General features: G+C 39.5%; 1 long non-coding RNA gene and 1 pseudogene across 4 annotated transcripts in view; one reads left to right on the forward strand and one right to left on the reverse strand.

The window, feature by feature from the left end:
* Nucleotides 1–12,480, reverse strand: part of LOC147825879 (uncharacterized) — a 61,737-nt gene that overhangs the window by 26,973 nt on the left and 22,284 nt on the right. The gene's annotated exons all lie outside the window — the stretch shown is intronic.
* LOC101699271 (small ribosomal subunit protein eS6 pseudogene) lies at nt 5,951–9,515 on the forward strand (annotated as a pseudogene).

Genomic DNA, 12,480 nt, shown 5'->3' on the forward strand with positions numbered 1-12,480 from the left:
TAGATTTATGATAAGTCTTAGGTTTAGTGTACTATTTGATGTACCTGTGTACTGAACAATGTGTATAATGGTTAGGGTTTGGATAAGGGTTAGGATTAGCATTGGGGTAAGTGATAGTCTTGGAAGTAAAGTACCTGTGTCTTGGAGTGCACATTTTATAGTTAGGGTTAGGGTTAGATTTAGGGTTAGGCTTAGAGATAGTGTAGGAATTCAGGTACCTGTGCATTGGACCAGGGGTATAATGATTAAGGTTAAGATTAGGGTTTAGGTGATAGTCTTGAAATTTATGTACTTGTGTATTGGACTGTGGGTTTGATAGGGTTAGGGTTAGGCTTAGGGATAGTGTAGGATTTCAAATACGTCCGTATTGGACAGTGGATAAAATGGTTATAGGTAGGGTTAATGTTAGGGTTACAATTGGTATATGTGATACTCTGGGAATTTAAGGACTTGTGTATTGGAGTGTGTGTTTTGATGGTTAGAGTTAGGGTTACATTTAGGGTTAGGCTTAGGAATAGTGTAGGAATTCAGGTACCTCTGTATTGGACCATGGGTATGATGGTTAGGGTTAGGGTTATGGTTAGCATTGGGGTAACTGACAGTCTTGTAATTTCAGTATGTGTGTATTGGAGTGTGGGTTTGATGGTTAGGGTTAGGGTTAGATTCAGAGTTAGGCTTAGTGATAATGTAGGATTTCAAGTGCCTATGAATTGAACTGTTGGTATAATGGTTATGAGTGGTTAAGGGTTGGAGTCAGTGATACTTTTGGAATTGAAATACTAAATTTTAGGGTTAGGGTTAGGTTTAGTTTTAACGTTAGGGTTGGGTAAGTGATAGTCTTGGAACTTAAGAACAGGTACCTAAATTCCAAGACTATCACTTGCCACAAACCTAAGCCTCACCCAAACCCTAATCATGATAGCCACGGTCCAATGCACAGGTACTTGAAACCCCATACTATCCCTAAGCCTAACACTAAATCTAACAATAACCCTAAAAATCAAACCTACACTCCAATACACAGGTACTTAAACTTCAAGACTATCACTTACCTCAAATGTAATCCTAACCCTAACTCTAACCATTTTGCCCATGGTCCAATAAACCATTAGTTGAAATCCTACACTGTCTGTAAAAGTAACCCTAAATCTAACCCTAAACTGCACCACAAAACCACACTCCGATACAAAGGTACTTAAATTCCCAGACTATCACTTACCCCAAACCTAACCCTAACCTTAACGCTAACCATTACATGCACAGTCAAATACACAAATACTTGAAATCCTATGCTACCCCTAAGCCAAACAACGAATCTAACCTTAATGCTAATCATCAAACCCACACTTCAATACACAGGTACTTAAATTCCAAGACTATCATTTACACCAAATCTAACTGAAATGCTAACCTTAACACTAACCCTAACTATTGTAAGCATGCTCCTATACACATGTACTTGAAATCCCACACTATCCCTAAGCCTAACCCTAAATTTAACCCTAATCCTACCTACCCATCAACCCCCCCTCCAATGCACAGGAATTTAAAACCAAGACTATAACTTGCCCCAACCCTAACCCAAAAAATAACCCTAACAATTATACCCAAGGACCAATACACAGGTACTTGAAATCCTAAACAATCCCTAATCCTAAACCTAAATTGAACCCTAACACTAACCACCAAACCCACACTCCAATACACAGGTAGTTCAATTCCAAGACTATCATTTACACCAAACCTAACCCTAACACTAACCTTAAGGCTAACGCTAACCATTGTACCCACAGACCAATACAAAAGTACTTGAAATCCTAAACTGTCACTAACCATAACCATTATAACTTGGCACCAATGCACAGGTACTTGAAACCCTATGCTATCTCTAACCCTAAACCTAAATCTAACCCTAACCCTAACTATCAAACCCACACTCCAATACACAGGTACTTAAATTCCAAGACTATTATTTACACCAACCCTAACCCTAAAGTTAACCATAACCCTAACAGAAACCATTATACCCAAAGTCCAGTACACAGGTACTTGAAATCCTACACTAACCTAAGCCTAAAACTAAACATAACCCTAACGCTAAACATGAAACCCATGCTGCAATACAAATGTACTTAAATTCTAAGACTATCACTTATCCCAACCCTAACACTAACCATTACACCCACGGTCAAACATGCAGATACTTAAAATCCTACAATATCTCTAAGCCAACACATAAATCTAACCTTAACCCTAATCATCAAACCCACACTCCAATACACAGGTACTTAAATTCCAAGAGAATCATTTACACCAAACCCAACTGAAATGCTAATCCTAACACTATCCCTAACCATTGTACACAAGGTCCTAGACACATGTACTTGAAATCCTACACTATCCCTAACCATAACCATTATAACACAGCTCCAATGCACAGTTACTTGAAATCCTACACTATCCATAGGCCTAACCCTAAATCTAATCCTAACCCTATCAAACCCACACTCTAATACACAGGTACTTAATTCCAAGACTATCACTTACACCAACTCTAACCCTAAAGCTAACCATACCACTAATGGAAACCATTATACCCAATTTCCAATACACAGACAGTTGAAATCCTACACTATCCCTAAGCTTAACCCTAAATCTAATCCTAACCCTAACCATCAAACCCACACTCCAATACACATGTATTTATATTTGAAGACTATCATTTACACCAACCCTAACCTTAACCATAAGCATAACCCTAATCCTAATGACTGTACCCATGGTCCACTGCACACATACTTGAAATCCTACACTATCTCTAACCCTAACCCTAAATCTAATCCTAATCCTAATCATCAAACCCTCAGTTGAATATACAGGTACCCAAATTCCAAGACTAGCATTTACCCCAACACTAACCTTAACCTTAACCCTAACCATTATACCAATGGTCCGATACACAGGTACTTGAAAATTCTACAAGAATCCCTAAGCTTAGCCCTAAACATAAAACAGACCTTAACCATGAAACCCAAACTCCAATACACAGGTACTGAAATTTGAAGACTGTCACTTACTCCAACCCTAAACCTAACCCTAACCCTAACCCTAACCATTCACCAATGGTCCAATACACAGGTACTTGAAATCCTACATTGTTCCTAACCCTAACCCTAACCCTAAATCTAACCCTAACCCTAACCAGAAAACCCACAGTCCAATACACAGGTGCTTAAATTCCAAGACTATTACTTAGCCAAACCCTAACCCTAACCATAGCAAAAACTATGAAATCCACACTCCACAACAAAGGTACTTGAAATCCTACACTATCCCTAAGCATAGCCCTAAATCTACCCCAACCCTAATCATCAAACCCACACTCCAATACACAGGTACTTAAATTCCCAGACAATCAGTTACCTCAACCCTAACCATAAACATAACCTAAACCCTAAACCTAACCATTATACCTACAGTCCAATAAACAGGTACTTGAAATTCTACACTATCCCTAAGCCAATGCCCAAATCTAACCTTAACACTAACCATCAAACCCACACAGCAATACACAGGTACTTAAATTCCAAGACTATCACTTACCTCAACCCTAACCAAAACCCTAACCCAAAGCATGAAATCAGTGATTCAATACAAAGGTACTTGAAATCCCACACTATACCTAAGCCTAACAGTAAATCTAACCCCAATCCTAATGATCAAATGCACACTTCAATATGCAGGTACTTAAATTCAAAGACTATCAGTTAACAAACCCTGTCACCCTAACCTTAACCATTATGCCCACAGTCCAATACACAGGTACTTGAAATCCTAAATTATCCATAAGCCTAACCCTAAATCTTATCCAAACCCTGACCATCAAACCCATACTCAAATGCCCAGGTATTTAAATTCCAAGGCTATCACTTACCCCAGCCCTAACATTAACCTTAACCATAATGTACCAATGGTCCAATACAGAGGTACTTGAACTCCTACACTATCTCTAAGCCTAACCCTAAATTGAACCATAATCCTAACCATCAAACTCAGAGTTCAATATGTGGGGACTTAACTTCCAACACTGTTACCACAACCTGTAACCTGGCCCTAACCATTGTACCCATGGTCCAATTCACAGTTACTTGAAAGCCTACACTATCCATAAGACTAACCTTACATCTAACCCTAGCCCTAATCAAACCCACACTTGTATACACAGATACTTAAATTCCAAGACTATCACAACCTGAACTCTAATGATTATACCCATGGTCTAATACACAGGTACTGGAAGACTACACTATACCTAAGCCCAACCCTAAATCTAGCCCTAACCCTAATGATCAAACACACACTCCAATACACAGATACTTAAATTCCAAGACTATCATATACTCAACAATACCCCTAACCCTAACCATTATACCCATGGGCCAATACACAGGTACTTGAAATCTCACACTACCCCTAAACCTAACCATACATCAAACCATAACTCTAACCATCAAATGCACAATCCAATAGAAAGGTACTTAAATTCCAAGACTATCATATACCCCAACCCTAATCCTAACCTGAACCCTAAACATACCCATGGGACAATACACAGGTACTTGAAATCCTACACTATCCCTAAGGCTAACCCTAAATGTATTCCTAACTCTAATGATCAAACACACACTCCAATACACAGGAACTTGAATTCCAACACTATCATTTACTGCAACCATAACCATAACCCTAACCTTAACCCTAACCCTAACATATGTACCCATGGTCCAATACATAGGCACTTGAAATCCTAAACCACCCCTAAGCCTAAACCCAAATCTAACCCTAACCCTAACCATCAAAACCATACTCCAATACAAAGGTACTTAAATTTTAAGAATATCACATAACCCAACCGTAAGAACTCTAAACATAATGATTATACCTATGATCCAATACAAAGGTTCTTGAAATCCTACACTATACCTAAGCATAAACCTAAATCTAACACTAACCCTCAGCATCAAACCCACACTCTAATACACAGGTATTTCATTCCAAGACTATCATTTACCCCAACCCTAACCTTAATATTAACCCTAACCATTGTATCAAAGGTCCAATACAGAGGTACTTGAACTCCTAAACTACTTCTAAGCCTACCCATAAATCTAACCATAATCATAACCATCAAATCCACAGTTCAATAAACAGGTCCTTAAATTCCAAGACTATCTCTTACCTCACCCCTAACCATAACCTGATCCTAACCATTGTCCCCACAGTCCAATACACAGGTATGTGAAAGCCTACACTATCTGTAACCCTAACCCTAAATCTAAACCTAACTGTAACCAACTAAGCCACTTTCAAATACACGGGTACTTAAATTCCAAGACTATCACTTTCCCAAACCCTAACTCTAACCACAGGCACTTGAAATCCTACACTATTCCTGAGCCTAACCCTAATACTAACCCTGACCCTAATGATCAAAACCACACTCCAATACACAGGTACTTAAATTCCAAGACTATCACTTATCCCAACCCTAACACAAACCCTGTCCCTAACAATTATACCCATGGAATAATATACAGGTACATAAAATACTACATTATACCTAAACTTAAAACTAAATCTAACCCTAGCCCTAACCATCAAATGCACACTACAATACACAGGTACATAAATTTGAAGACTATCACTTACTCAAACTAAACCGTAACCCTAACCCTACGCATTATACCCAGGTTCCAATGCACAGGTACTTTAAATCCTACATCATTCCTAAGGCTAACCCTAAATCTATCCCAAACCCTAAACATTAAACTACACTCCAATACACAGGTACTTAAATTCCAAGACTATTATTTACTCCAACCCGAACCCTAACTCTAACCCTAACCCTTGTAGCCATGGTCCAATACACAGATACTTGACATACTACACTATGTCTAAGCCTAACCTTAAAGGTAACCCTAAAGCTAACCAACAAACACAGTTCAATACCCAGGTACTTAAATTCCACGACTGTAACTTACCCCAATAGTACCCATACTCCTAAGCCTAACCATTACACCCACGGTCCAATACAAACATACTTGAAATCCTACACTAACATAAGCCTAACCCTAAATCTACCTGTAATGCTCACCATCCAACCCACACTTCAATACACAGGTAATTAAATTATAAGACTATCATTTACTGCAACCCTAATCCTAAGCATAACCATAACCATTTTAGCCATGATCCAATACAGAAGTACTTGAAATCCTACACTATCCTTAAGCCTAACCCTAAATCTAACCATAACCCTAATCTAAAACCCACATTCCAATACACAGGTACTTAAATTCTATGGATATCTCTTACCCCAACCCTGCCCTAACACTGACCCTAACCATAACCCTAATGATTATACACATGGTCCAATACACAGGTACTTGAAATTATACAAAAATCTAAGCCTAACCCAAAATATAACTGTAAAGCTCACCATCAAACCCACACTCCAATACACAGCTATTTAAATTTCAACACTATTACTTACTACAACCCTAACCCTAACCCTGACCCTAAGGATTATACCCACAATCCAATACACAGGTACTTGAAATCCTCCACTGTTCCTAAGCCTAACCCTAAATCTAACCCTAACCCTACACATCAAACCCACACTTCAATACACACATACTTAAATTCCAAGACTCATTTATTGCAACTCTAACCCTAACCATTGTAACCACAGTCCAATACACAAATACTTGAAATCCAACACTGTCCCTGAACCTAACCCTAAATCTAACCCTGACCTTAACCATCAAACCCACATTTCAATACACAGGCACTTAAATTCAAAGACTATCATTTACACCAACCCCAACCCTAACCACAAACCTAACTAACCCTAACTATCCCTATACTATCCCTAAGCCTAAACCTAAATCTATCCCTAATCCTAACCATCAAACCCACAGTTCAATACACAGGTACTTAAATTCTAACACTCTCATTTACAGCATCCCTAAACCTAATGCTAACCCTAGTTCTAATGCTAACCATTGTACCCATGGTCCAATACATAGGTACTTGAAATCCTACACTATACCTAAGCCTAACCCTAAATCTAACCCTAACCATCAAAACCACAATCAAACACAGAGGTACTTAAATTCCAAGACTATCACTTACCCCAAACCTAATCCTAACCCTAACCCCAAACATGAAATCCATGGTCCCATACAAAGGTTCTTGAAATTCTACACTATCCCTAAGCTGAAACCTAAACCTAATCCTAACCTTAAGCATAAAAACCACAATCCAATACACAGGCACTTAAATTCCTAGACTATCATTTGCACAAAACCTAATCCAAATGCTAACACTAACCCTAACCCTAACCATTGTACCCAGGGTCCAATAAACAGGTACTTGAAATACTACACTATCCCTAAGCCTAATCATAAATCTAACCATAATCCTAACCATCAAATCCACATTCCAATACACAGGAACTTAAATTCCAAGACTATCATTTGCACCAAATCTAACCTTAACGCTAACCCTAACCCTAACCACTGTACCCATGGTCCAAGACACAGGTATTTGAAATCTTAAACTATCCCTGAGCCTCACCATGAATCTAACCATAACCCTAACCACCAACCCACATTCCAATACACAGGTACTTAAATTCCAAGACTATCACTTACCCCAAACCTAACCTAATCCCTAACCCTAATGATTATACCCAGGATTGAATACACTGCTAGTCTAAATCCTACACTATCCCTAAGCCTAACCCTAAATCTAACGCTAACTCTAAACATCAAACCCACACTCAAATGCACAGGTACTTAAACTACAAGACTATCATTTACACCAAACCTAACCCTAACGCTAACCCTAAGGGCATCCCTCACCTTTGAACCCACAGTCCAATACACAGGTATTTGAAATCATACACTATTTGTAAGCCTAACCCTAAATCTAAACCTAATCCTGTTCATTAAACCCACACTCCAATACACAGGTATTGCAATTCCAAGACTTATCATTTAACCCAATCATAACCATAACCTTAACCATAACCATCAAACCAATACTCCAATACACAAGTACTTAAATTCCAAGACTATCATTTACCCCAACCCTAACCCTAACCCTAACCATTGTACCCATGGTCCAATACATAGGTACTTGAAATCCTATACTATCCCTAAGGCTAACCCTAAATCTATCCCTAACCCTAATCATCAAACACACAATACAATAAACAGGTAATTAAATTCCAAGACAATCATTTACCCCAACCCTAACCGTAATCCTAACCCTAACCATTATACCACTGGTCCAATACACAGTTACTTGAAATCCTACAATATCTCTAAGCCTAACCCTAAGTCGAACCCTAATCCTAAACATCAAACCCACACTCAAATGCACAGGTACTTAAATTCCAAGACTATCACTTAAGCCAAACCTAACCCAAAAAATACCCTAACCATAATCCTAACCCCTAACCATAACCCTATCACTAACCCTACTACCCTAGCCCTAAACCCTAACCCTAGCCCTAAACCAGCCCTAACCATAACCCCAACCCTAATCCTCTTAACTCTAATTCAAATCCCCTAACCCTAACCCCTAAACCTAACCCTTTCCCTAACCACAAACCCTAACCCCTAACCACTAACCCTAACCCTCTAACCCTCTAACCCTAACACTAACCCCCTAACTCTTTAACCTGAACCCTAACTCTAACCCCATGTATGAGTAAAATTGTCTTTACTAAACAGATTTAATAGTTTAAAAATGAAAAGCTCTTTTTTGTGGTGCCTAGAGGACTGAACATCTTCCCAACCACTGGCTGCCAGAAAATCACTGAGGTGGACAATAAGCGTAAACTCTGTACTTTCTATGAGAAGTATATGGTCACAGAAGTTGCTGCTGAAGCTCTGGGTAAAGAATGGAAGGGCTATGTGGTCCAAATCAGTGGTGTGAATGACAAACAAGGTTTCCCCATGAAGCAGGGAGTCTTGACTCATGGCCGAGTTTGCCCACTGCTGAATAAGGGGCATTCCTGTAACAGACCAAGAAGAACTGTAGACAAGAAATCCAAATATGTTTGGGGTTACAGTGTGGATGCCAATCTGAGTATTCTGAACTTGGTTATGGTTAAAAAAAAAAAAAAAAAGGAGAGAAAGATATCCCTGGATTGACTGATACTACTGTGCCTCACCACCTGGGAATCAAAAGAGCAGAGACGCCAAATCAGCCCACGACAGGAAGTTCTGTGTATGCCCTACCGAGCTCCTGAGTCATGTGGTAGACGCCGAATCACCCCCCTGCAGACAGGCAGCCACCTGATCCCACATTACCAAGGCGCAGAGGACACCAGACCATCAGACCAAGGTACTGAGTCCCACTGTTCCTGGCCCAGAGGTAGGGGCTTCTGAGCTGTCATCCCACTGCTCCTGGTCCAGAGGAAGGGGCTTCCCGGTCACCATCCCTCCTGCTGCTACCAGCCCAGAGGAAAGGGCTTTTGGGCCACCTTCTGTCCCACTGCTCCTGGCCCAGAGGAAGGGATTTCCCGGCCACCATCCCTCCGGCTGCTCCCAGCCCACAGGAAAGGGCTTTTGGGTCACCATCCCTACCGCTGCTCCTGGCTCCTGTCCCACCTCACCCAGCTCAGAGGAGGTAATTCGTGCAGGCACTAACAGCCCCCTGCCCCAGTAGAAATGAGAAAACACGTAAATAAGTCTCAAAACCAGACTTCCAGATCACCTACAGCAACCCCAAAGGGAAATGAGATGGAACACTCTGATACTCAAACACCTGGACCCACTGAACTGGCAACAAAAGGGGATCTGGAAAAAATGAAATCAGAAATAATTTCTCAGATAACAGGAGAAATTGTGCCCCTAGTGCAACACATGATTAATAAATCTAGAGAGGAGCTCAGGAACATGATGGAATGCCAACATAAGAAAAAAATGGAATCCATAAAACAGATGCAAATAGATTTCCAGGATATGAAAAACTCCATTGAAAGTCTACACAGCAGAATGAGCCAATGTGAGGACAGAATTTCAGATATAGAAGATAAGATTGCAATTAGTGACCAGGAAAAGAAAAATTGCTTCAAAATTCTAAGGGAACATTAGAAATCAATCCAGCAGCTGCTAGATGATGCAAAAAAGAATAACATGAGACTGATTGGGCTCAATGAAGAAAGAGGAGAGAGTGCAGATGACATAAAAAATCTCTTCACAGAAATAATGGCAGAAAACTTCCCAAGCAGGGGAAAAGAGCTTGACATATAGATAAGTGAGGCATATAGGACTCCAAATAGCCTTGATCAAAAAAAATCTACACATAGGCATATAATTGTTAAGATTCCAGAAGCACAACAGAAGAACAAAGTTCTCCAAGCAGTCAGAGAAAAGAAACAAATCACATACAAAGGAAAGCCCATCAGAATCACAGCAGACTTCTCAACACAAACCATCAAGGCAAGAAGAGCTTGGAGTGACATATTCCAAGCCCTAAAAGAAAACAGCCTCCAACCCAGATTGATGTACCCTGCAAAACTCTCTTTCAAAATGGATGGAGAAATAAGATACTTTCATGACAAAGAGCACCTTAGGAACTTTGTGAATACCAAACCAGCACTCCAAAGAATTTTACACAATAGCCTAGGAACAGACATTGAGGATCACAACCCCAGGAAGCAAAGCAGAATGAACCCATCTGGCATGACAAGAAATTCAATGGAAAGGGGGAGAACCCAACAAAAAGAAAAAGTCATGGCAATGACAAGTCAATACGTTTCAGGTATAACCATCAATGTTAATGGTCTCAATTCACCAATCAAAAGAAATAGACTGGCAGAATGGGTCAAGAAGCAAAATCCAACAATATGCTGCATTCAAGAAACACACTTAATTCAAAGGGAAACTCATAGACTGAAAGTTAAAGGGTGGAAAACAATAATCCATGAGACAGGAACCTGAAAAAAAGCAGGAGTAGCTATCCTCTTGGCAGATCAAGTAGATTTCAAACCAACACTAATTAAGAGAGATGAAGAAGGACACTACATCCTTGTAAAGGGAAGAATCCAAGAGGAAGAGATGACAATCATAAATATCTATGCACCAAACACTAGTGCACCCAACTATATAAAACAAATACTAACGGACAAGAAAAGTCATATATGCACTAATACAATTGTAGTGGGGGACCTCAACACCCCACTGTCACAAATGGATAGATCAACTAGACAAAAAATAAGTAATGAAATACCAGAACTCAATCGAACTCTTGAACAAATGAACTTAACAGATGTTTACAGAGTCTTCCACCCCACAAAATCAGAATACACATTCTTCTCAGCTGCACATGGGTCATTCTCCAAAACAGACCACATACTCACACATAGAACATGTTTAAGTAAGTGCAAAGGAACTGAAGTTATCCCCTGTATATTATCAGACCATAGTGCGATGAAATTGGAGATCCACAGCAAAAGAAACTCAAAACATTTCATAAACACATGGAAAGTAAACAACACACTTCTGAATAACCAATGCGTCACAGAGGAAATTAAAGAAGAAATCAGACAGTTCCTACAATTAAATGACAATGACAATACAACATATCGGAATCTATGGGACACAATGAAAGCAGTCTTACAAGGGAAATTCATAGCAGTGAATACGCAAATTAGGATAACAGAAGGAGCCCAATTAAACAACCTGATGCTGAACCTCAAGCTTCTAGAAAAAGAAGAGCAGGACAACCCCAAAGCTCATACAAGGGAGGAAATTATAAAGATCAGAGGAGAAATCAATGCAATGGAGACTAAGAGAACGATACAAAAAAAAAAAATCAATGAAGCCAAGAGTTGGTTCTTCGAAAGAATCAACAAAATTGACAAACCTTTAGCCAACCTTGTCAGAAAAAGGAAAGAAAAGGCCCAAATCCATGCAATTAGGAATGAAAAGGGTGAAATGACAACAGACCCAGCAGAAATCCAGAGGATCATCAATACCTACTTCCAGAACCTATACGCCAATAAGATGGACAACACAGAAGAAATGGACAGATTCCTAGATACATATGAATTACCAAAGTTGAATGAAGAAGACCTAAAAATTCTAAACAACCCAATATCAACCAATGAAATTGAAAATGTAATTAAAAACTTATCAACTAAGAAAAGCCCGGGCCCTGATGGCTTCACTGCTGAATTCTACAAGACATTAAGAGAGGAACTGCTGCCACTACTGTTTAAACTCTTCAATGAAATTGAAAGGGAAGCAATACTCCCAAATTCATTCCTGGAAGTAAGCATCACCTTGATCCCCAAAGCAGAGAAAGACCCAACTGAAAAAGAGAACTATAGGCCAATCTTACTAATGGACACAGATGCAAAAATCCATAATAAGATAATGGCAAACAGAATGCAGAAGATCA

The sequence above is a fragment of the Heterocephalus glaber genome, unplaced genomic scaffold, assembly GCF_053883595.1.
Source record: "Heterocephalus glaber isolate CG9 unplaced genomic scaffold, H.glaber_assembly_v1.0 deba00001481, whole genome shotgun sequence".
In the NCBI taxonomy this organism is placed as follows: domain Eukaryota; kingdom Metazoa; phylum Chordata; class Mammalia; order Rodentia; family Bathyergidae; genus Heterocephalus; species Heterocephalus glaber.